The following is a 26,707-nucleotide window of genomic DNA, read 5'->3' as shown; positions in this document are numbered from 1 at the left end:
TGAGCAGTGAATAGTACACCTGCCTCACAGAATGTGGATCGTCAATACAAGGAAGTACTGTTCGGCAATGAAAAAGAGTGAAGGACCTATAGATACTACTCCATGGGTAAACTTATGAAAAGTGGAGGAAGATTCCAGGGACAAGTCACCCATGTGTGATTCCACTTAAGTGACATATCCAGAACTGACAAATCTACAGATACTGAAAACAAGCTGGTACTTAAGAGAGGCTGAGAAGTAGGGGTGGGCAGTCCCTGCTTGATGAATGGGGGTTTTCCTTTGAGATAATGAAGACATTGTAGAGCTAGATAGAAGAGAAGGTTGAACAGCATTGTAGGTGTACTAAATCCTAATGGTATTCACCTTAATGAATAGTTAATGTACATGACACTCTTCCAGAAGACCTGGGTTTGACTACCAACACCCACTTGGCTCACTCCCATCTGTTACTTTAGCTCCAAGGGATCCAACTCCTTCTTCTTGCCTCCGTGGTCATCAGGCACCAGGCACACAAGTATTGCAAAGATGTACACACAGGCAAAATACCCATATAGTACAATAAAATTTAAAAATTAAAAAGATGGGGACTGGAGAGACGGCTCAGAGATTAAGAGCACTGATTACTCTTCCAGAGGACCTGAGTTCGTTCCCAGCAACCACATGGTGACTCACAATCATCTGTAATGAGATCTGGCACCCTCTTCTGGCATGCAGCTATGAATGAAGGCAGAATACTGCATACATAATAAATAAATAAGTCTTTAAAAAATATTAAATTTTAAAAAGAGTGTGCCAGGTGGTGGTAGTGCACGCTTTTAATCCCAGCACTCGGGAGGCAGAGGCAGGCAGATCTCTGTGAGTTCAAGACCAGCCTGGTCAACAAGAGCTAGTTCCAGGACAGCCTACAAAGCCCCAGAGAAACCCTGTCTCAAAAAAAACCCTAAAAAAATTAAGAACATGAAATAGCTACTATGCTGTGTAAGTTTTGCTACAAATGACCAATGAGACTTAGCACATTGTTTTTCTTTATACTGAATCTTCAAAGCCAAATGTGGCACATCTCACTTCAGATGAGACATGTTAGAAGTGATTAGTAGCTACACCTGGCTACTGACCACTACATTAACACAAGCCTCTACTGACAATCAATCCTTCTCTAGGCCCCTTGGCTCCCTAGAGGGTGTTTGATCCATTGTTGTTGTTGTCAATTCATTTATAGTGAATTTTTTAGAAGATTTATTTATTTGATTTTATATGTGTGGGTGTCTGCCCTGTGTGTATGTATGTATACCACATGCATGTCTTGTGGCCTCAGAGTTCAGAAGAAAGCATCAGATTTCAAGGAATTGGAGTTAGGGATGACTAGGAACCACCATGTGGGTGCTAGGAACTGAACCTGGGTCCTCTGCAAGAATGAGTACTTTTAACCACTGAGCCATCACTCCAGTCCCCTTGTTTTAATTCTTGTAGGCAATGAAGAAACCCAGCCTTTGGCTTTGACAAGTACTAGGTTACTACCCAATACTCAACTATATAATTTTCTGCTTCATTCCCAGAGATGGTATCTGATACATTTCTTGGATCTTTGAAAATCTCATCTCTTACCTCTGTTTATACCAGACTTACAACATGTCCAGGCATCATGCACTGGACCTTTCTGCTTGCCCACCTGCTTTTCCAGGGTTCTTTGTTGTTATGAGAAGCTTTTTCTTTGAGTGGAGCCGTCCCGCCAGCCTGGTTCTAGAGTCGCATCAGTCCCAAATAAACACACAGGAGGCTATATTAATTATGAAGCTGTTGGCCTTGCTTGTTTCTTACTGGCTAGCTCTGACTTAAGTAATTACCCCATACTTGTTAATCTATGTATTTCTCTTACCCGAGACGTTCCGGGCTTCCTACCCCATGGTGGTTACATCTCGACTCTCCGTGTTTCTCCTTCCCAGAGTCCTCCTGGACTCCTAGTCCCTCCTATCTAGGTTTCCTATTGGCTCAACAGTACTTTATTGACAAATGCACAGGATTTCCCCCAACATCTCCTCTTTTCTGTTTAAACAAAAAGAAAGGTCTTAACTTTAACACAGTCAAATTGTGTATAACAGAACAGTTATCAAATAAGAACATAGTTACAATATTTTAGCAAGATTTAAAGAAACTATCATCCATCCCATCCTTGTAAGTCCAAAGTTCTATATGTAGCTTATCTTTTATCATAACCAAGGAAAACTATAATTATAACTATCTTCAACTCCATCAAAGACCTTCTGGTGAGAATGAACCAAGGTAGTCTTCCAGGGTATCAGGATGCACTGACAGACAACTCACTTCAAAAGAGTTTACTGAGCCAGCAGATAATGGCAGGTGTCATCTAGCCTGATGACCTGAGTTCAAGTCCTGGGCACCACATGGTAGAAGGAGAGAAATAAATTACCCTCTGACTTACACACACACACACACACACACACACACACACACACACATGCATACCCCACACAATAGATAAAATCTGATAAAAAATTTAACTTTATTTTATTTATTTTATGTGTATATATGTGTGTGTTTTGCCTGCATGTATGTATATATGTGTTCCATGTTATGCCTGGTACCCTCAAAAGTTAGAGGAGGGTGTTAAGATCTTCTGAAACTGGAGTTACAAATATTTATGAGCCACCATGTGGGTGCTGGGAACTGAATCCTGGTCCTCTAGAAGAGTAGCCAGTGCCAACTCTCCAGCCTTGCAATAAAAATGTTTACAAGTAACCAGGCATTGGTGGTGCACACCTTTAATCCCAGCACTCGGGAGGCATAGGCAGGTGAATCTATGTGAGTTCCAGGCCAGCCTTGTCTACAAATTGAGCTCCAGGACAGCCAGGGCTGTTACACAAAGAAATCTCTAAGTTGCATGTGTGCCTCACATTGTATTTCCATTGGACAGCACCACTCACCAGAACACAACCTTACTCCTCCAGGGCAGAACGGGTGCCATCTAAGTATTATATTAGCTTCCCAAATGCTTACTGAGGACACGTGGGCATGCCTGACCCAAAACAGCACCACCAACAGAACCAATGAAGTGAATTGAACACTGCTTAGGTCATAGATCCAAGCAAGTACATCTAAAACTCAGTCACTTCAATCAACTTGATCCTCTCAAAGGAGTTATCTAAGTAAACTGTCAGCACACACCACCATGCCCTTCTGAAACATCACGTATATGGCTCTCTGCCTCCCAGAGAGGGCAATGGAATTGCATTTTCAAAAGCATTTGAAATCATCCTGGAAAACAGGAAGGCAGAGACCGTACATTTCCCGTATCACAATAGAAAATAAAACGAAGATGCAAACAGTCTGTCTCCTTGGCCACCATTTTAGTCATAGCCTACCTGTGCTTTTGGCAGTGTTACAAGATGAAATAAATCCCTTTATAATCCTTCACACTGGTTCTCAAATATATTTTCACAAGCACCAGAGCAGACCCTTTGGGCATTTCTTCCCATAAATGTCACCTCCACCTCCATCCCATCATAGTCTTTTACAGAACACGATGAACTCAGATGACGGCTGTACAGGTTGTCACTGGGGCGTGAGGGTAGGGGGATGAAGCTGGGATATTGTCCAACCTGAAATCAGCCTCACACACTCAACTTCCTTCCCAGACTCCCCATAATCCTCCCCAGTATCACATCCCTTGTGTTGGCTTCTCCCCACTCAGAAAATATTGGATACGCCATTTTCTGCCCAGCAACATCCTCTTGCATTGTTTAACCCCAAGTTGTTGCTTAACACTTGACCCGGTTTGTAGGGTCTTAGAACACTGAAACTCAGCCCTGTACCTAACTCAAGATGACTTCATATAACACTCAATAAAAATTTGTGGGATGGTTGAATTGGAGGTGGATCTGATATTTGTCAGCTCTGATAAAATAGGGAAAATCAATGTCAGTTTTCCTGGCTAGATAGGGAACCCGGACAGCTATATAAAATGATCTGTAGGAGAAATTGCTTCGAATGCTTTACTTTCAGCTTTCTGAAGGAAGCTGTTATAACAATGGACAATAAATACAGGGTGAATGCTGTATCAGTGGAGAAGCAATTCTAACAGGGGTCTGGAGGAGCCAAGAAAATCCTGCTTCTTCTTGCGGCATATATACACAGGTGCACTGTGTGCAATGAAATCCACTTAACTTGATTTTATGGACAGTGATTCATGCAAACTCAGTTCCAAACCGCTCAGCACGGCTCAGTTAAATAAATTACACCAAGAGCAAGCCAGCCAGCAGTAAGGCAAAAGACAGAAAATAAACTTGAGCTTGAAGATTGAAATTTTAGGAGTGCCTGGTGTGCTGGAATCATCTCTCTTCAGGGAGTTCTGAAGGGATTTTAGAGGTCCTTCAAGGTTAAGGGCCTGATCTGACCAATGAGAAACTGAATTCTAGTGGATTGAGTACGTGTCCAAAGTCACTCAGTGAGTGGCCCACAGAATCGGAGCTGCTGGATTTCAAGTTGGAGCATTTTCTTGGTGTTCTATTTTTTTCACCAGATCAGGACCCTAAGTACCTTGTTCCCTGCCACCACATGGAACATACTCAACAGGCTGATGAAGACTGAGACTTCTCAACAAGGGACAGTCAGAGTCAGCCTGAAGGTCAGAAGGAAGATAAATCTAAGAAGAAAGATATAGAATAAATTCCTACATGTTTAGGACACATAGTTATGCTCTAAGCAGTTCCCTTCCCCGCCCCCCCATTCTCAGCTCCCCAGCCCCAGCTAGGGGAGACACATCAAACCTCACACTCTCTTATTCTGTAGCAAGCCTGCAACTGTTCTGTTGCCTCCATCAGTGACTCCCCATGAGGGCTTGCAAGGCTTTGGCCAATGCCCAGGTCTAGTGAGACCCAGCAAGGATGGGTTTGTCTCACAAAACTTCAGCACACACCTCCCGAGTACATGACAGGACTACAAACTATGAAAACGGGAACACTTGTAATTATCTGTGTCTTCCCTTTACCGTGTAAACTTGAGGGTTTTGTTTTGTTTTTTTAATGAAAAGTTCTTTTAAAAAACAATTCATTTTATTCTATGAGTAGGAATGTTTTACCGTATATTACACACACACACACACACACACACACACACACACACACAGAGTGGGTGCATAGCTTGTGAGATCTTTGTGGGATAAGAGCTAATGGTCATCACAGTGCTCCTAAGTGGTTTAATGGTACACAGCTGCTGTTTGCATGAAGCCATGTCTCCATATGCTTCAGGAGCATAGACTTTACATGTTTCAGGAAAGAGACAATTTCCCAGGTGGCAGCTTGACATTTGACCATGCTGAGGCCAAGTTGTACTCAGGTCTACAAAGCATTTCCCGACCTAATTGTTAGTACCCCATCCATTAGACATAGCCACTGCAGTAAAAATTATCCTACACATTGGATATCCTATAAGCTACAGTATAAGTCATTGCACCTTTTGGATATAGCTACCACATCATGTGTTATCGAGCAACACTACGACGATGCAAACCATCACAAAACTTCAGTGACATGCAGTAATTAACGCTCAGCTCACGAGTCTGTGAGTTAGCTGGGAGGTTTCACTTGCCCCAGGAATGCTCGCTCAGGCATCTGCACTTAAAGCTAGGCTGACTTAGGAGGCCTGACCGACCTCAGCTGGCTTTGGCACCCTCATATATCTAGGGATGCATCCTGGCCTTCCTCCTTCAGAGGATCAAGAGAGAGCAAAAGCAAGCTCTGAAGAACTAGGCTCACGACTAGCATGCTGTCATTGCTACCACCTTCTGTTTGGCCAGGCAAATCACAAAGTCAGGTCATCAGGGATGGGAAATCATCTTCAGTTCTCAATGGGAGGAGCCACAAAAGGAACTGTAAAAGAATGGATATAGAGAGGAATCTCATTCCTCCCTCCAGCAATCATCCCACCACGCAGCGTTGCTCTTGGCAGTGAAATACATTCAGACATAAAATCGGAAAGCATGGCCAGAATCACAAAGAACCACTGACTTGATGGTCAAGAATTGAGACTTTAGGGCCAGACAGCTGGGCCCCATCTCCTCTGCCACTATGATGTTAGTGAGATTCCAACCTTTCCAAGCCTCAGCTTCTTTACCTAAGAAACTGGGACAATGATAACATCCATTTTGTAAGGCTGTTGTGATGATTGGCAGGGGCAATAGAATCTATAGTCACCTGGGAAGGGAGTCTCAGTGGGATGTTATCTAGACAGGATGCCTGTGGGCAAGCCTGGGGAGGATTCTCTTGACTACATTAATTGAAGTAAGAAGAGCCACCTTAGCCGGGTGGTGGTGGCGCACGCCTTTAATCCCAGCACTCGGGAGGCAGAGGCAGGCGGATCTTTGTGCGTTCGAGGCCAGGCTGGACTGATAGCCTCCGAAACAATACAGAGAAACCCTGTCTCGTAAAAACAAAAAACAAAAAACAAAAAAAAAAAAAGAAGAGCCACCTTAATTGTGGGGAGGCTCGTTCCCAGAGCAGAGGATCCTGGGCCGGCTAAGACAGAAAATGTGAGCTGAGCAGTAGCATGCATGCATTCATTGCTCTCTGCTCTTGACTGTGGATGTGAGAAGCTCCTCCAAGCTCCTGCTGTCAAGTCCCTTTCATGTGACCTGTAATCTGAGATTGTGAGATCTTTCTCCTTTAACTTGCTTTTATAGGGGGCATTTTGTCACAACAGAAAAGAAACCAAGATAACTATGAAGATTAAATGGTAGCATCTGATATGAAGTGCCTAAGATAAAGTTTACTATATAATAAGCTCAGTAAATAATAATGACTATTGTTACTAGTTTTGTAGTATAGAGCCAAATAGGATATGGAGGGTCTGGATCCACCCTGGTACCATTGTTATTTCAACTCATTTGCTCACCATTGGTTTTGATAAACATCAAGGACAAACCACAAGAGGATAAAGAAGATATAAGGAATCAGCCTTCTAATTAGTTAATTAATCATATGTCCTTATGTGTTTTCCAGTTTGCCTTTAAGGTACTATAATTTTGAAATCATCTAATCTTTGCAGATGTACTCAAACATGTAATCACAGGGGTTTTTACTTATTTATTTATTTATTTATTATCTATCTATTTATTTATTGGGTTTTCGAGACAGGGTTTCTCTGTGGCTTTGGAGGCTGCCCTGGAACTAGCTCTTATAGATCAGCCTAGTCCCGAACTCACAGAGATCCACCTGCCTCTGCTTCCCGAGTGCTGGTATTAAAGGCGTGCACCACCACTGCCCAGCTCCATGAGGCTTTTTAATGTATTATTATTAGTAACAATGAAAAATTGGAAACTACATCATTTTGGATTAATAAATTTTATAAGCTTTAGGAGATCTCTGAGCCACACACAAACATACATGTACACAATGACTTGTTCATAACACACACACACACACACACACACAAAATAAATGTAATAAAACTTTAAATGATGTAGGCTGGAGTGTAGCTCAGTGGTAGAGTCTTGCATAAGGCCCTTGTTTTGATTCCCAGCACCCAAAGTAAAGTACTTATACACAAAGAGACAGGAAGACATCAGTGACTTACTGCTTTAAAAGGTATTGATGGTGAAACAGTGATGAGCTCTTGTGATTCCTCCATGCTACCTAGTGTAGCTGTAGTCTGCCATGAGGGTTCTAAAGTTCTGTAATTCAGTGGAACACTTCAGAGCAGTCTCTCTCCCTTTACAGTAACATTTTCCTAATTCCAATTACTTGTAACCATTTTAACTACTATTTTAAATGCAATAATGATTACACACTTAAAGATGTGTTTCTACATTAATATCTAGGGATGGCAAGCAAATTAAAACACACTGAGATAAAAACACACACACACACACACACACACACACTACAATTAAGACAATGAATAGTAAGTACCAAGTGTGGATAGGGAAGGGAAACAGGTCTCACGTACACACACTACTTTGCAAACTGCGTGACCTAAACTGTAAAATTTGAACATGAACCCCAACTATATGAATGACCCATGTATCAGTTCCTCACTGATGCTCAGTCAGAATGTATGAGCATATGCACTAATTCAAAGAAGCATCAATCAGAATAACTACAAAAACTAGCCTCTGTGTCCTTTATAGTTAGATGGATAACCCACATTATATTGATATATGGAATATATATAGTAATGGCATTGAATGAGGTACAGCTGTGAGGCATAAAGCCAAGTAGAATAAAAGATGCCATATATTAAAATAAAAATACACATACCACATATTGTATGGTTCCATTTATATGAAGTTTAAATAGCATTAGAACCTTTCAAGAGGAAGGGGAAATAGTGATTGGACAAGGGTAGTGTGGAGGTCCCCAGTACTGGCAACAATTATTATTATTGACCCTTTTGGGAGTCATACAGTATTTAAGCTGTATACTCCATCATCTGTGTGCTCTCTATGCATATATGATATGCACTGAGATAATTTTCATATAATATGTTGAGAATGAGTTGCACAAAGTGGTCTAACTTCACTTTTTGAGAATACATACCTAACAAACTGGAATTAGTTGTGTTTTATAATTTCATTAGAGGGAAAAGGTGTCACTCTGAGAGTTACCTAAATTCCCAGGAGCCCTGAAGAGTCACATGAGCAACAGGCTCAACACAACCCCTGACAGCAGAACCCGGGCTGGTCACAAACCACCCAGCAGAAACCTTAGCTGGGGGATTTCTACCAGGAGTGCAACAAGGCAGAGACTCTTGAGGTGGGCTCCAGTGACCCGAGGGAACCTGTCCCTCTTGCCTGAGGTAAAAATAAACAGGCCTTTTGACTTGAACAAACCACTTCCCAGCCCCCACTGAAGAACAGTGTTTGTTTCCAGTGGCCTCATGGAACAACTAACTGTAAGCTAGGGAGAGGAAATTACACAATGGATGTTGAAATGTGGGCTTGTCGAAAAGTTGTCACTCCAATAATGAATGTCTTATTTCCTGTTTCTTTTCTTCCTTTCTTTTTTCTTCCAAAAGTTAAATGCTGGGCATAATTAGCTAGTGAAAAAACATGCCTGGCAACAGAACAAAAATAGCACATTTTGGGAGCTCAGGCCAATTAAAATTGTTTATGCAGCCATTTAGCAATATTTTTCTCCAAACTATTATAACCAGGAAATATGCAGCCTGTAAGACTGTAAGGCAAGTTCCACTGAAGAAAAATGGCCCCACACTGATCCTTTAACAGCCTGCTGCTCTCTGGGGACTTTACAGTGGGAATGAACACTTCCATCCCCCCAGCTCCCTCGGTCTCCTCGGGATCAGCATCCCTCACGCTGCAGCAGGCGCTGTTGATGAGGTCCTGCAACCTGCTAATGTCAGGATTAGCCAAGCTCCCCGATGTGGTAGAGAGGCCAACGGTTACGGATTTCGCTGTCTAATGCAGCTGTCTCACTGATGATGCTCTACGGTCAGACTGCATGTGCGAGACAATTTTGTTAATGACCAAACACTTAATGTTTGTGTTTGGATTAGGTGCTAAAACTCTGCAAAACTGCCCTCGGCCAAGTTGGTTACAACCCTGGCTCCTCTGGTCATTGCTCTCCCCACCACCTGAAAATCTTCCACCTTCAGGGCTCAGGTCAGCTCCTTTCTGTCAAACCTGCCTTCCCATCCTCCACTTACAGTGGCGTACAGGACTGATGTCCGCGGCTCCAGCTGATGGCTAGGTGTGAAGTTTTGATTGTGGAACTCCAGGTGCTATCTAGTAGGGTCAGAAGTACAGTGGACGGTTGGAAACAGAGATCTTGACACCCTAAGATTTTACTCAGTGAAAACACTTTGTTTTACTTACCTTGTAGCCCAGCTGGCTAAACTGTTTTGTCTGATGGACAGAAAGATTTCTGGGGGTTTTTACTTGGCTGTAGACATTGTCCCAGAAGTTCTGGCATGCCTCTGCCAGGGTCCTGGTCACATGTCACAGGTGGCTTCGAGGCTCCGTGGCACTAAAACAAAGGGACCTGGAGGGAAGTCTTTCGGGTCTCTGTCATCACTGGGTTGGACAGATTTGTTGAAGCAGCCCGCTCCATCCGTCCTGCTCATCCACTTTCACACCCATTTACTCATTCATCCACTCACATGAGGAGAGTAATATATGGTTCAGAAATAATGTATTAACTTGATATTAAAACCTCTTTTTGAGCCGGGCAGTGGTGGCACACGCCTTTACTCCCAGCACTCGGGAGGCAGAGACAGGCAGATCTCTGTGAGTTCGAGGCCAGGCTGGACTGACAGCCTCCAAAACAATACAGAGAAACCCTGTCTCGTAAAAACCAAAAAAAAAAAAAAAAAAAGAACACTGACTGCTCTTCTAGAGGCCCTGGGTCCCAGAACCCTCATAGCTGCTCACACAAGGGCATTCAAGTTCATAAAAATAAAAAAACCCTCTTTTTGGCTTGATTGCAGCCCCCTGCCTCACCTTTTCTCCAACTGCCCACTTTCCTGAGCTTTTCAGGACACCTGGGCTCAAAAGCACACACTGTAGTGTCCTGCCTTTGTGCTTTATAAGGCCTCATCCCCTGCCTGTGTCCCTTTGTCTCTGTGTGTGCAAATCCCTTCTCTCTGACAACAACAGCATCAACCCCACTTTTCATCCGGGAGGACTTCTCTGGTCACAATGGTCTCCTCGTCATCTGCACATGGCCTCCAGTCAAGAACTGCTTGGACACGTCCCACATGCTATTGAGCACAGCCTTTGAGAGAGAGTAGCATAGTGGTACTTCTCCCGAACCAGCCCCTGGAAACCCCTAGTCAGAACTAAATGAAGCTCCTAGGCATTGTCCCACCCTTGGATCTCTACAGGCATTTCCTGCCCACCCCGAATTTCCTCTGCCCCAGGCCACACCTTTGAATCATGGAATTCTCCCACTGGCTCCTCCGTTCTCCTTCTCCACTCCAACAAGCATTAAAGCTTCAGATAAGGGCAACCTGTGAGGTCCGCTTCAGCTCCAATAGTTCCAAAAGCCACACCAAGAGACTTCATTTTGGCTCTGTAAGGAGATGTGGACAGCAGGTGTAACCCTTTACAATTAACCCTGACTGACCTCCTAGCATTCATTCATTCATTCATTTGGAAAATGTTTTCTGAGCCAATTCAAATGCCAGGCTCAGCGCTAGTTCCCAAGAAGTCAGCAGAGAATAGGCCCTAGTCTTTCCCGCCCTTCTACAAGGAGCTGAAGTCTAGAAGGATTAAGCTGTCCTATATGGATGACATTCTGTCTGTTTCCCCATATCTATCCAGAAGGCTCACAATGTCCTTCTCCAGCACCTCAGGAGACATCTTCTGAATATCCTCCAACTCATCAGAAACCTCACATTGTTCCCATCAGCTGGTAAAATTAGCAGCCTTCATTTAAAACAGACAAACAAGCAAAGGAAAACTTCTGGTGACAATAATACTGGGAAGGATTTCTCAAAGGTTTCAAAGTGTCACTGTGGTCACACTTCCAGCCTTCCTCCAAGTGCTTTAACTGTCCAAAGTTTCCAATTCTGTTTCAATGGTAACAGTTCAAGCACTAGTGCCGCTAGCTGTCACTCAGTGAACTGGCCTGCATCCAGTGCCAGGCTCTTTCTAAGACTTCTAGATCTTATTTCTCACACAGTCTTAATAGGAAAGTCTAAAGGGCGGAGGGGGTCTGACTCACCACGCACGAGGCATTACCCTTCAGCTTCCTTCCCAAGATGTTCACCTGCCCAGTGAACCTCTTTTTCCTGGCCCATTGCATCCTCTCCTCTTTCGGAATGGACACTCACTTATCTTAGATATAGTCTATGTAGCTGTTTCACCCTCTGTTAGCCAAGTGGGAAGCAAGTAACCTAGACTAGACCATAGAATGTCCTCACTCTGTGACTTGTAGCAGCTTGGCTAGTGATCACATTGCCCCACCGCTGAGCTCCAAGTCGGCTTTACCTTACGACTCCCTTTGTTTATGCTCCCCATAGTTGAAACTGCTGTGTGCCATCACCCAGCCACCAAGAAGGCCTCTGACCCGGTGCTCACAAGTGTAAAATTCCCTTTCTTCTTTAAAAGTTCCAAAGAGAGAAAGCTGATGCTGTCTGGAGCTTGCAAACTCCCCTTGGCACTTAGTGAAAGACTCAGGCACCAGGACCATGGACTGTGCAATGTTAAAGAAAGGAACTGTCTGACAAATAGCAAGTGTGCCAAATGAATGCTTCCAGGGAGCAGAGTTGCCTGAACACTATTGATTCGGGTCCGCTAATAGTTCAGGCCGGGGGCTGCGGTGACAGCTATGCCTTGCTCAGTGCAGAACATGCACCCCATCAGGACTATTTTCTGATGTCAACAGGGAAATGGGAGACTATTAGGGAGCACCTTATCAGGACACTGAGCCCAGTGTCACTTGGGAGACGGTGGCAATTAGCAGGATGGAAGCCATGAGGCAGTGCCGTTCCCTTCCAGGTGCAAAAGAAATTAGAGGAAAGGCTGCTGGGGCGAGAGTGCATGGACACATGTGGTGCTGTGTCCTCTAACTTGCATGGACACATGGGGTGCTGTGTCCTCTAACTTGCATGGACACATGGGGTGCTGTGTCCTCTAACTTGCATGGACACATGCGGTGCTGTGTCCTCTAACTTGCATGGACACATGGGGTGCTGTGTCCTCTAACTTGCATGGACACATGGGGTGCTGTGTCCTCTAACTTGAATGGACACATGGGGTGCTGTGTCCTCTAATTTGCATGGACACATGCGGTGCTATGTCCTCTAACTTGCATGGACACATGCGGTGCTGTGTCCTCTAACGGGGAGAGATCCTGGATTCTAGCTACCTTCTGTTTTGCTGTATGCAGACCCATTTGCTGGTGTCTGTCTGTTCACATTGCCTCTGCCTCATTTGAAGAGCTCTAGCAACCCTCTCACTCGAATGGTACTCTCACCATTGTGGTCAGCAGCCCAAGCTTTGGGGACTGCTGTGTGGAAAACAGGTACTATCTATACCTTTGATGCCTTCAAGCTGGTGAGCATTGAATGAAAGTGGGAGGGGACTATTTTGAAGAAATTCTCACACACATCATCTCCTCCCTCTCAAACACACATGATGGCAAAGATGGGGCCTGCTAGCTGGGAAGCCCACTTCCTGCCCTCAAGAGTTCACTATATAACCTCAGGAAAGTCCTTTTTTTTTTTGAGTCTAGAGAGTGGGTTCAGTGGTTAAGAACACTTGCTACTCTTGTTGAGAACCTGGAGTCAGTTCCCAGCACCCACATGGTGGCTCACAATCCTCCATACCAGTTGCAGGGAATCCAGTGCCCTCTTCTGACCTCTGCTAGTACCCGGCATGCATGCAGAACACATGTGTGCATGCAGGCAAACTGTTCATACACACAAAATAAAACAGGTCTTGCTTTTAAGAAATCTGTTGTCTCTCTGGATTTGTTTTTTTCTGAGCTATAAAATGAGGAATCACTAGATGTTTTCACAGTTAGCCCAGGTTCTCTAAGAAGCATAGGCCAAGAGAAGATTGATCATGCAAGGCTGTATTGAGGGGAAATCCAGAGGAAGCTGGGGAAGCGTCAGAACATGATGGTCTGACACGAGTCAAGCAGAGAGAAGGGAGGGTAGGTGGAAAGACGCCTAGGAAGGGCATCAGAGAGACCTTAAGCCAAAGTCACCACCAAAAGCATCCAATGTCTCTTTCTGGGTCACCGTCTGGGCTCAGCAATGGGATGTGGCTAGGGTAACCACACCAGTGGGTGGACATCATCTGTTGTAGAGACCTGCAGTAGGAATCCCTTTGGCCATAACGATTTCTCTGCAGCCCACATGCTCAGATGCTCAACTGTCAGCATACCCCAGACCATATCAGTCCCAAAGGGTCTAGCTGACACCACCCAGCAAGCTGACCTCCTAGCAGGCCCCTGTGTGGCAGCTGCTCTCAGCCACTCCCTCATGGCAGAGCTGGCAGGATGTTTGTATTCATGTGACACTTAGGGATCAAATGTTTCCTGTTGCTCCTATTTTTGGCTTTGGTCTTCAGAGGAGGGAAGTTGGGGGCTTTAGTTCCCTGCTGGCATCTTTGTTTGAAGTAAGGCCAAACGACAGAGGTCCCACCCTGAACACATCTTCTTGCCCTTCCTGGAGGCCCCCAAACTTGGCCACAAATCAGCCACCAGCAGCTCCATGTACGTCTTTATGTAGGGAGCAATATACCTTTAACTTATGGACAGGCCTAGGCTCTGAAAAACCTGCGCTCGTTTCTATCCTAAAGGATCTTAACTTTCTTATCTATAAAGTGAGGGCAAAATGCCTATCCCAGAGTTATTATAAGATAAGGCACATGAAGTCTTCAGCACGGCCTGGCACATGAATGCATACTAGTGATGGTACTACCTACAGGCCTCTTAGCATGCTCATGGCTATGGCCATAATGTTATATAAAAACATGAGGTCTCACACAGGCCTCCTGTCCTTAGTAAGTATGCAGACTAGGACAAGGACACCCAGAATGTCATTCTGACAATAGTTGCTTGGACTTGGGGTCTGGCTGGAGAAACCTATCACTCTGAGTTCTGTCTCATTCATTTCTGATTTCTATAGGCCCTCCTTTTCAGGTCTGTAGCTCTGGTCCCCCAGGCTCACCAGCACTGTCCAGACCCAGCACATTTGAGAGTGTAGGTGAATGACTGAGGTTCAGGCAATGAAGGGACTGAAGGAAGAATGCTAGTTAGGAGGGTGACAGACAAGGCAGAAGGCAGAGTTGGGCCACCAAGCTCATGTCATAAGGGCCTCAGCAGAGTATATTAAGGAATTGGACCTGAACACATGGGCAATAGGTTGCTCTCAATATACTTCAAGAAGGAGAAAAACATAATTAAATCTGCCTGATGGCTTTGGCTGAGTTTACCAGGGCTTGCCTCTTGCCATGGTCTCTGGGTTGGAAAAAATGAAGGGAAAGTTCTGGAACTGCCCCCTTACAACTGTGGCCTGCTCAAACTTTCCCTGACCTGCTGGGACTGAACAAAGGACCCGAGGCCAGCTGGAGAGGAGCCTTGTTGATGACTCAGTTCCCTTCCCAAGAGGACAGGCGCTGATGTGTTTTCTCTTGATAGCATTGGCTCCTTCCAAGCAATAGAACTTCCTGTCTGATCAGAGAGTAATTTTGGCACCTCCATGGAGAAAATGCCTTTAACCACCCTGTTTTAGCCTCTGATAGCAGATACGTTTGCTTACCCGTCAGCCATCAGTACTGGGTTAAAGAAAAGCAAGACCTGAGAAGGCTGGTATCCGGAAGGGCATCTCCAAATCTGTTTGATGAAAGACGACAGCGGCCAAAGGGAACCTTTGCCTGGGGACTCTAGGACTCCTATCCTAGCCTTCAGTGGCTCCAGAGATTCTCCACCCTTAGAATCAGGCACCAGGGACCTGTGAAGAACACCACAAGGTTTGGTCTGATGTGGAAAGTCTGAGTTGACTCAGCTCAAACTCAGTTGGCCTGTGGGAAGGGATAATCAGGATTCCTCAGACTGAAAGCTGCCTTTTTACCCCGCCCTGGGATGGAAAATGGAAAATTCACATCCAAATGTGCATTCCTACCCAGCACCATTAGCCATCATAAGTATGACCTTCTGCTATGTTAAGGCTAAGGGAAGAATAAGACGATGATAATGTCAGCCAACACACAGCTTTGCAATGCCAGACACTCTTTCAAGCACTGGGCAAATAAGAAATCTTGGTGTTCTCCCAACAACTCAGGGCCTGCTATTATTTCTACTTCTTGTCAGATACCACACAACCAGTATACAGTAAAGTCAGACTCCAAATCCAGACAGTCTCAACTACAGACTCAGTGCTTATAACTCCAAAACTCATGTTTCTCCTCTATCTGAAGCCTTCCCCTGTTCTGAGCCCTGCTGTCATCCATTCCTTTCCTGGAGGTTTTCCTGATTCTTCTAGTTCCTAGAAGACAGTAGCCATCACCCTGCTTACCTTTGCCTCTTCAACACTTAGCACCTAATTGATCCTCAGAATATTTACTGTGTAAATATTCTAGGGTATGGTCCACTGCTGCAAGACTGTATATCTCCTTTATTAGCATCCTTCCCACCCCATGCTGCAATCACTTGTAATATGACCATTCTCACACTTGGTTTACTTGTTTTAGGCACAAGGTCTCACTTGACCCAGTGTGGCCTTGAACTCACTATGTAGCCAAGGGTGACCTTGAATTCCTGATCCTCCTGTATCTTGCTGGGATTTCAAGCATATTCCGCCAGTCCCAGCTCGCAAATGACTGTTAGTCCCAGTGGCCTTCCTCAGCAGGAGGTTCAATCTAAAGCAAACACTTTGGTGCCAGCGTCTGACATTGTGCCCATTTTATTTCATCCTGGGTGTGACAGGAAAAGTTCTCAGAATGTCCTGTCCCAGAACCTGTGGATATACAGGGGATGGGGAGGAGGTGTGGCCTTTACAGGTGTAATCACTGTGTTGTTGGTGAGATGGGCGATCAGGATTACCCGCATGGGCCCAGTATAGTCACAGGGATCCTTCCAGGCAACAGGTAGAGTCCAGCCTGAAGATGCCTGCCAGGCTGGTCTGAGCAACCTCGAGATTGTCTCCTGAAACTCCAGAGGCTTGTGGCTCTCTGACACCCTGACACTATCCCCAGGAGACCCATTTTGGGCCTCCAACCTCAGAACTGAAAGATAATAAATTTGCGTTGTTTTAAGCCACTAAGTTTGTGGTTGTCTGTTAGAGCAGTCATTTTTTTTTTTTTTATGAATACACTAGGGACAGAGAGAAGACTCAGCAGTTAAGAACACTGGCTGTTCTTCCGGAGGACCCAAGTTTGACACCCAGCACCCACAGCTCATAACTGTCTATAACTCTAGTTCCAGGGGCTCATACTTCCTCTTCTGACTTACATGGGCGTTACCTATGAATGTGGTACCCAGGCATATATGCAAATAAAACACTCATAAACATAAACTATTTTTAAATATATATGTGGTCTCTATCTTTAAAGAGCTTCCTGGGTGGGGGCCAGCAATTTGTCCCCTGACCTCCACATGTGCACCATGGTCCATGTGTACTCACACACATACACACACAAAGCTAACTTATCAGTCGGTTTTATGTCAAATTGACAGAAGCTAGAGTCACTGGGGAGAGGGAACCTCAAGTGAGAAGAATAAGACTTGCCTGTGCACACGTCTGTAGTGCATTTCTTGAAAAATGATGGGTTTGGGAAGACCCAGCTCCCTGAAGATGGCCCCGGGTGCTGTAAGAAAGCAGGCTGAGCAAGCTACGAGGAGCAAGCCAGTAAGCAGCATCCCTCCATGACCTCTGCATCATCAGCTCCTGCCTTGAGTCCCTGCCTTGGCCTTCCTTAGTAGACCGTGACCGGAGATAGGTAAATGAAATAAGTTCATTCCCCCCGAAATTGCTTTTTGGCCAGTGTTTTATCACAGCAATAGACTCTAACTAAGACATGAAAGAAAGAGAAGAAAAAAAGGGAAGGACAGAAATGTAAACAAAAACAATTTTCTAGAAATCCTGGTGGGTGGGGAATGCATTCTGGCAAACTGCCTGAATTGTTTTCGGCCTCAGAAGCCCTTGGGCAGTGGGAGAGCTGCTTTAGGGCATCAAGATCCTGTCAATGGGCCTCCCTAACTTCCCTCACTAAGTGACTACCATGCATTGACTATTTGCTGTAAGTGTGACTGGACCAAGCGTTTTGCATAGGTATCTAATTTCATCCTGGCCACAGCACTCTGAGAAAGATATGTTTAATCCCCATTTACCAGATGAAGAAATCGAGGTTCTGATAGGAAGTGATTTTCCTAAGAGCATGCAACTAACTGTGTGACAGATGAGAACCCATGACAACCAGACTCTAGAGCCCACCAGGCTGTCACCCCACTCTGCCCCTGCCTGTTAATGTCCTCTGCTGGGTGGTGCAGCACTTTTACCCAGCCGGGCATACTCCACCCTAGGCCCCTCAGAAAGCAACTTCGGGGGTCCCACTCACACCAGTTCCAGTAGAAAGGGCAGAGCCTTTTGCCTGACAAGCTTGGTTCCCACCCTTGTGCGCAGAGGGTGTTTTTCTCCCTGAAGCCTGACAGAGGCTGAGATAAGCATGATTCAGGGTAGCCCGTGGGGGGCTGTTCTGGGTAAACAGCTCCAGCACTGAGTCTGGTGGCTTGGCAAGGCAGCCAGTAGAGGCCCATGCCGTGTACAGGGTGAGAGGGATGGGCTCCATTTCAGGTTGCTGTGGCCCAGGACATCAGCCCAGAGGTCCCAGAGACTGGAGCCTGGCCTTCCTCTAGGCCCTGGCAGGCAATCATGACATCATCCCTCTGAGCCTTCTCCCGTAAGAAGTCCAGTTGACTTTGGAGGGGAAAGAAAGACAAGAACTACCATAATGGTAACAATAGCTAATTTAGTGTTTACAAACACTAAATTAATTTCATCTAGTCCTCCCAGCAAACATTTCAGATAATCTCTTATCATCCCCCATTTTATAAATAGAGACACCAAGACTCAAGGAATGGACCTGCCAAAGCCACACAGCCAGTGACCAACCTCCACTTCCAAAGCGCTTGCTGTTGGAGAAATGCATTTGTGACTGACAGGCTATCTGGTTGTTGTTACCAAAAGTAGAAATGGGAGAGGCTCTGTCCTGCCTCCTCCACTTCCCTGAGGCCCTCCCTGATTTGGGTAAGGGCTGGGCTGTCCCTATTGGAGAACCTTACTAGGGACTCTAAAGTCTCTGGCCAGCATGGGGTGAGTATGTCCATGGGGCCAGCCACACTATCACCCTGGAGTGGAGTGGAGAGGAAGTGACTCAATCATCAAAGGCCTGGTCTTCCTCAGAGAACCGTCCCTAATCACGATTATGCCACTACAATAATACAGTTTCAGAGAGGCTGCGAGCTGGGGCACTGTGTGGCCATGTAAACTGCTTCCTGTATCTGCCAACTCCAACAGCATTTAGCAATTAATAGAATCCAGCCAGGCCAACCACTCTGATAAAATGAGAGCCACATTGCTGCTGGCCTTGTTGTTCTAATGATGAATAGTCCGGTTGCTACACAGGCATTCTTCCCTCCCTGCTGCTCAGGGACACAGAGCCTAGGGTCCCCATGGAAAGCCAAGAACATTCTGCCCAGTTTGGAAGTTTCCTGGAGGTGAACGTTATCTTCATTCTCATGATAAAGAAAAGTCATGATTATCCAACCATTCCCAGGACTCAGTGATAAATGGATGTTTGGGGATTGGCTAGGAGCATTTGCAGCCTAGGACAAAGACCCACAGACCCACATTTCTGGACTTACCTGCTGTGAGTCCAGAAACGACTCAAGGGAAGGAGTTGGGAGATATTAATACAGTGACCTCAAGGTCATATCTGAGACATTCATAATCATCAGAGGAAACTGCTCTGTGGCCAGTGAGATGGCTCAGTGGGTGAACGCACTTGCTGCCAAGCCTGACAACCAGAGTCTAGTCCCCAGGGGGGAAGGAGAGGACTGGCTCCCAAAAGTTGTGCTCTGACCTCCACACACATACATATACACAGGGTGGCACAGATGTTCTCTCTCTCTCTCTCTCTCTCTCTCTCTCACACACACACACACACACAAATATTTATTTACACACAAGAATGTGATTTTAAAATAATAAGTGAACTGCTGTGTAAATCTGGGGAAATGGCTTCAAGTCCCACAGATTCTCTGTAACTCTCAAACACTGTCCACTGCCATGTTACACAACCCGGGGCCTTCCTGGATCTCCAGGTGTCATGCGCTCTGATCAGTGATGGTGTCCAGCATGCCCCACATCACAGGGTTCAGGATGGTGGGAGCTCTTACTACAGCTCTCCCATGCCTGTGTTTTATCAGGTGACCAGCGCCCTCATTTCTTGTCGCTGGGTGGAGCACATTCATTTTCTTGTGAAAGGTCAAGTGGCTACCTTCTCTGGGGGAAAGCTGACTAATTAACTCATTTGGACTGTAGGCCAACTTCACACGAATTCATGGCTGGTCTGGCTGTGCCAAATGAGCTGTGATCCTGCTGCCCCTCTCAGGGGGTGACATCTCAGAGCTGGCTCACTTTCCCCCTCCCAAGAACAATGCAAATGACAGCAGAGGGATTTTTGCTTGAATGGCCCCAAGAACCTCTGGGGGGAAGGGCGAGGCCCAGAGGATGCGGATGTTTTAAAATTAGCCTTCATTTTGCCCAGAAGACTCTGTCGAGGTGATTTGCAAATTGTACAGGGTAATTTCCTCCAGTTCAGGTCTTTTGTGTCACTGTGAGTTGCTGTTCTATGTTGGGCTCATTCTGCTGAATGTTCTTGGTAGAAGTCATTTTTTAAAGCTCTAGTTTCTACGCTTGAATAGAAGGGAGCTGGGAGGGAGTGTGGAAGGGGGGGGAGGGTAAAAGCAATTTAGCCTTGAGGAGCTTAGCCCCAGCTCTGTGCTTCCCAGCCGTGTGACCTTGGACAAGTCACTGATTTGGTCTATCTCCTCATCTAGAGCACAGGGATAAGTATCAGGCCCACTGTACAGGATTGTGGTGTTCAATGCACATAGATGCCCAGAGCCGACATACTGAGCTATTAAATGGCTTTTAATTTTTAAGTTGAGCTAAAATATCCCTCCGTGCTCCTGTGCCAAGACCTTTCTGAGGACAGCAGACCCATGACACAGCTGTAATGACACATGTAGCAGAACAGAACACACAGCTGAAACCGAGGCCAAAGCTAGACACCACCAGGGTTGCGGTAAGGCCACTCACTACCCTGTTGCACGGTTCATCTCATTTTCAAATAGTTATGGCTGGCAGGCATGTCTTCCTTTCACTGAATCCAAGGTAATCACTCAGTAGTGCTTGCTGAGTGCCTCAGAATCACAGACAGATAGTCTGGTCTTTGTTCTACATGAAAATCCTTCAAATTCTTTAAAAGAATTGGCACACCCTGTAACAGTTCACTCAGAATAGTTGAGAGCCTTTTCTGAAGTGGGCCATAGACTGTGAAAGTTATCCCCATGCATTTTCACAGACATCAGAAGGCTCACCCAGATAACAGGAAATACATTGCACATTTCATATTCTTGATTATGATGTCAACTCTCCACTGCTATGGCACCTAAACCATCAGGGGTAGGCTATGAATAAGAGGTCATACTAGAGACCAATCCTCTCCTCCCCCATAGTCAGTGGAATACTTTCAATCCAACCCCTCAGACATGCTGGAGGTAGTTTTACTGCAAAGATGCAGAGCCCCTCTGAGGTGGGGCCCAGGCTCAGCCTCCCCAAAGTCAGGCAGCAGGTTGAGTCAGATAACAGCAGGAGGCACAGGAAGACCATCTCTAATCTCTCAGGCCAGGTTGTGTGAGCATCTGGGATCTGGGAGAGAATACTAGCCTTTGAAGCATTTGGTTTGGGCCAGAAGCTCTCCCCCAGCTTTCATTCTGCCACTGTTGGCTGCCTCAGAAGATAATGGTCCATCAACCAGAATGGCTGACTTTGGCTTTGAGTTCCATCTAATATGCCTGAGTCTGTACTGTGTACTAGGCACTATGGTTGGGCATGGAATTGCAATGATAAGCAAAACCAGATAGATTTCTGCCTTGACCAACTGGGATATGCCAAAGCAGTCCTTGACTAGAGGCCATGTGCAGGCATTGCTAGGGTGCACATTTGAGTCTGATGTCTTACATCCCTGTCCAATTACAAAATGTTCATTCATTTATTCATCTATCTATTCATTTGTCTATCAGTAATTTATTTCTGAGTCTCTACTGTGTGCTAGGCACTGTGGTTGGGCATGGAGCTATAACGGTAAGCAAACCAGATAGATTTCTGCCTAGACCAAGTTTAAGATCTCTATGACACAGAAGGTCGTTGTTACTTAAGTTCAGGGTGTACACAGAGCAAGACAAAAAGGAAAATCAGGAGAGAGGAAAGTTCTAGAGGAAGGAGCCTAAGAAAACCTCCAAGAAGGCAGTGTGGGCCTTGCTCACTCCCCGTGCCCTGTGCTTTTTGGAGGTCTAGCACAGTCCTGAGCATGTGGTAGACACCTGGTGAATGTTCATGAATACAGGGATGAAGGCTTGTGTTGACCACATGGTCTTTGGTTGGATACTACACTAGATGGAGTCCCTTTGTAGCTTTCTAGAGTTTGTAGATTTTTCATGGGCACAATGCTGTGATCCTCAACGTGCCCCAGTAGTGGAAACAAGGGGTATTACTCTCCATGTCTGATGCCTAAGAGAAGTTAGAGAACAATGGTAGGGAGGAAGTGAGGTGGGTAGCAGCTTGTTTCTTGAGTCCTTCAGCCTGAGAGAAGCCTGGCCTCTTAGCAGTGAGCTATGCAGTGGGCTGTGAGCAGGTGGGGATCCTATAGCTTTGCTCTATTGCCCAAAGGAATGACTGGGGCTTTCTTAGGGCCTCGTGACAATGGACTTGTTGATGGTCCATGGAATAAACTCTCATATCCATGTCATTGTCCCAGGAAAGGAAGTAGGCACTCAACTCTTGACAAAACTCCGAATCCAACCAACAGTTAGCGTGTATGTCCCAGAGACAGGTACCTCCCTGGTGTAAGCATCTGCTTAACCTTAGTAAGATAATACCCTCCCAGAGATGTCTAGTTAGATAAAATTAGTAAACATGGCTACCGCTTATTTGTTGAGCCATATTTTGGCTCTTTTTGCTTTTTTTGAGGGGCCCACCACCAGCTCCCAACTAATCACACATGGAGGCTTATTCTTAGTTATGAGCCTTAGCTTGGCTTATTTCTAGCCAGCTTTTCTTATCTTAAATTAACCCATCTACCTTTTCCCTCTGGGCTTTTATCTTTCTTACTTCTGTATATCTTACTTTCCCTCTTACTCTGTGGCTGGCTGGGTGTCTCTGGGTGGCTGGGTGGCTGGGTGTCTCTGGGTGGCTGGGTGTCTCTGGGTGGCTGGCCCCTTCTCTCTTTCTTCTTCTTCCTCATTTCTCCTTCTATCTCTGCCTACCACCCCTGCCTATCCCTGCTCTTGCCTCCACACTGGCCATCAGCGCTTTATTAGACCATCAGGTATTTTATTCAGACCATCAGGTGTTTTAGACAGGCACAGTAACACAGCTTCACAAAGTTAAACAAATGCAGCATAAACAAAATCACACCCCTTAAAATAATATTCCCCAACATTTCCCCCTTTTTGTCTAAATAAAAAGAAAGGTTCTAGTTCTAGCATAATAATATTGTATACAACAAAACAGTTATCAAGTAAGTATTAATTTATAATATTTTGTCCATTTGTAGTTAGCATATTCAGAGAAAATAATGTATTATCTATCTTATCTTAGTGAATCCAAAACTTTATACCTAACTTGCTTTCTATTATATCTAAGAAAAACTACAACTATTATTATCCAGTCTTCAACTCCATCAAAGGCACCAGAAGGATATAATATTATCTAAGTAAACAAAACATTCATTGCAAACAACTTCCAAACACTCAAGAAATGACAGAGACGTCTAACTGCCTGGATAGTCACCCAAAATTCCTTTGCAACATTGGGGCATCCATCTTCGGCCTAAAGGCCCACATTATTTGACAGACTTTCAGTGATGCAAGAAATTTGAAAGACGGTCCTTTTTATATTTACAGTTTGCCAGTCACTTCCCTCTATTTCCTGCACAATGTCTGGAATTTTCTTCTGTGAGGCAGGAGCCCTGAAGGACCATTCTGCCTTGTTTTGGCAAAGTTCAGTTGTCACTTTCCTGTGGGTCCTGCGTGTACAGTCTGCACTGCACATTGTAAACAGTCAAAGGCAAGAACAGTTTCTTATCCAAAAGGCTATCCCTGCCACGGTGAAGACAAACTCCATAACACGTTTCTTCACTGCCCATCTTCCTCTCTGACGCAATTGGTATTGCCAGGAGCAGTTGTGTCTCATTGTCAAGAAAAACCCTAATAATCCATTTTTAAATGCCATATTCTGTAGGTCTTTGAATGGTTTTGAAGAATACCTATCCATTTGAAATACAGCTTTTTTTGTTTTTTGTTTTTGGTTTTTCGAGACAGGGTTTCTCTGTGTAGCTTTGGAGCCTGTCCTGGACTCACTCTGTAGACCAGGCTGATCTCGAACTCACAGAGATCCACCTGCCTCTGCCTCCCGAGTGCTGGGATTAAAGGCATGAGCTACCAACGCCCGTTGAAATATATCTTAGTAGGTTTTTTCCAATTGAAAAAAATAAATATATTTAAGCCAGGTGGTGGTGCATGCCTTTGATATATATATATATATATATATATATATATATATATATATATATATATATATGCCTGAGCCCTATTAAGCTCCTAAAATGCTCGCCTGTGCCTTGAGCCTTTCCTGTTTCATTTCCTGTCTCATTCGCTCCTCCCACCCTGGCCTGACCCGTCTGAGCCCTCCTTAACTTTGTGGCCCACCCTGCTCTGCCTGCAACATTCATTCAATAAATCTGATTGGCCCCTGCCATCCTGGATATTCTGAAATAGTTGTAGTTCTGGGGGGTGGGTAGGAATTCAGCAGTAAGCAAGACAAGCTTTTCCCACTCTTCAGAAACTTGAGCTAGACTGGTTCTTAGTGTGCAGGTTGGTTGGAGACTGAAGGCAGGTGCTCTTTGCAGATTGTGTAGCTAGGAAAGGCCTCTCCCAGAAACCATGTTGTTGCAAAGATATAAGTCTAGGAACCAACCAGACAAAGATCTGATGGGAAGGGGCCCAGGCAGAGGGAACAGCCAGTGCAAAGGCCCTGGGGTAGCTGTGGACACAGTAGATTAGAAGAACAGCAAAGATGCCAGCACAGCTGCAATTACAGGTGTTAGACATTAAGGTCAAAAAGCCCTGAGACTTTGGTCAAGGATCAGCTCCCCTGCTCTCCAGTGTGCTCCTTCAGCGGCTCAATTTGCAAGTGCTGCCACTGTGTGGGAGGCGCTTGAATGGCTGACTGGCTCATTAAGCAGCAGCAGCAGCAGTTTGCAGAGCCATGGGGTCAGCCCCATGCCAGCACCTCCCTACAATGTGGATCTCTACGGGCAGGACCAGCCAGGCACAAATTACCTCTCTAAACAGCACCACAGCCAGTTCTAGCAAAGGTCTCCCAAGCTTTCCTCCCCACCCCACCCCCAACTCCTGGCTGCTGAGAGTCCCAGTTGACTCCAACCCTCAATTTCTTCTTATATGGAAATTGTCTTCATCCTTATTTGGTCCCACAGCTGCGAGCTTGGCATACTGTATGTGTGACAGAGAGGTGTGGGTATTTCTGATGTGTTTACGTGTGGGTGAGTGCAGATACACATACAGGCAGCCCACTTGGGAGGTCACAGGACAACCTTCACCTTGTCCTGAGGAGGTGTTTTCTTTGTTGTTGACTGCTGCTGGCCCAGGTTAGTTGGCCCAAGAGTTTTCAGGGATTCTCCTGTCATTGTTCCATCTTGCCCTAGGAGCACTGGGAATATATACTACCGTGACCCACTTTGTGGGAACTCTGGGGATTTGAACTTAGGTCCTTGTTCTTGTGCAGCAAGTACTTTACCCACTGAGTCCTCTCTCCAGCCCCATGAGCTTGGCATACTTATGCCTTGACTGGTCTTACAATGGACAGGCCAAGCTTGTGATATGGATTCCTTCCTGGGGTATTGTGACCCCTTAACTCATGATTTTTGAAACACAGCAGGAGTTAAAGTCAGTGTTCCTGGTCTGAAGTCTGTGGGGACTGGCGGAGATTTTTCCCATTGCTGAAAAATGTTTCTCCTCAGGGTGGGAGAGACTGACGCTAAACTTGGTCATAAGCATCTGTAGAGTACATCTTAGTGTCAGGTTCACCCATGACATTGGTGGATCAGTGGCTGAGACACACCCAGTTTATATTAGGAGGGAGGGACATAGTCAAGGGATAAATGATAAATGATCTAGGTATATTTTGACAGTGATAAACTCCATGGTAAAAATGGAAGAAAGGGAGAGACTGTAGCTAGACAGGTGAGGTTGGGATAAGAGTTAACAATACCAGGGGCTGGAGAGATGGCTCAGTGGTTAAGAGCACTGGCTGTTCTTCCAGAGGCCCTGAGTTCAATTCCCAGCAACCACGTAGTGGCTCTCAACCATCTATAGTGAGATCTGATGCCCTCTTCTGGCATAAAGTTAATAGAGTACTCATATACATTAAATAAGCAAACAAACAAACAAATAAATAAAGAGTAGGCCATACCTTAGACCAACTGGTACAGGAGTATTTGCCATCTTTTAGAAGATGGTGTCCCAGAGAAGATCTGAACAAAACAGAGCCCACCATGGTCAAGACCCTCTCCTGAAAGTGCAAGGGTACCGGGGCAGGAAGGGACTGACCCTGGGTGAACATAGAGCCGGCGTGTCAGGACATTGGCTAATGACAAAGGGAGATGGAAGGTGACACTTGAGCAGGTGCCCCAAGCCTACCACAGTGGATCAAGACAAGAGGATTGGGTCATTTGTGTTGAGATAGGGCCTTCATGATGCTACCAAGCTAGCCTTGAACTCCTGGGCTCAAGCAATCCTACTGCCTCAAGCTCCAAGAAGCTGGCTCTCCAGGCATGAGCTGCTACACCCAGCCTGACTATTAAATGTAAACAAGAACCCCTGGGACCCCTTGGGGGGAACTGATTTGCTTAGAGTTTTAAGCA

Source organism: Mesocricetus auratus, unplaced genomic scaffold (assembly GCF_017639785.1).
Source record: "Mesocricetus auratus isolate SY011 unplaced genomic scaffold, BCM_Maur_2.0 Super-Scaffold_100004, whole genome shotgun sequence".
Classification (NCBI taxonomy): domain Eukaryota; kingdom Metazoa; phylum Chordata; class Mammalia; order Rodentia; family Cricetidae; genus Mesocricetus; species Mesocricetus auratus.
Note: the sequence above shows the minus strand (reverse complement) of the source record.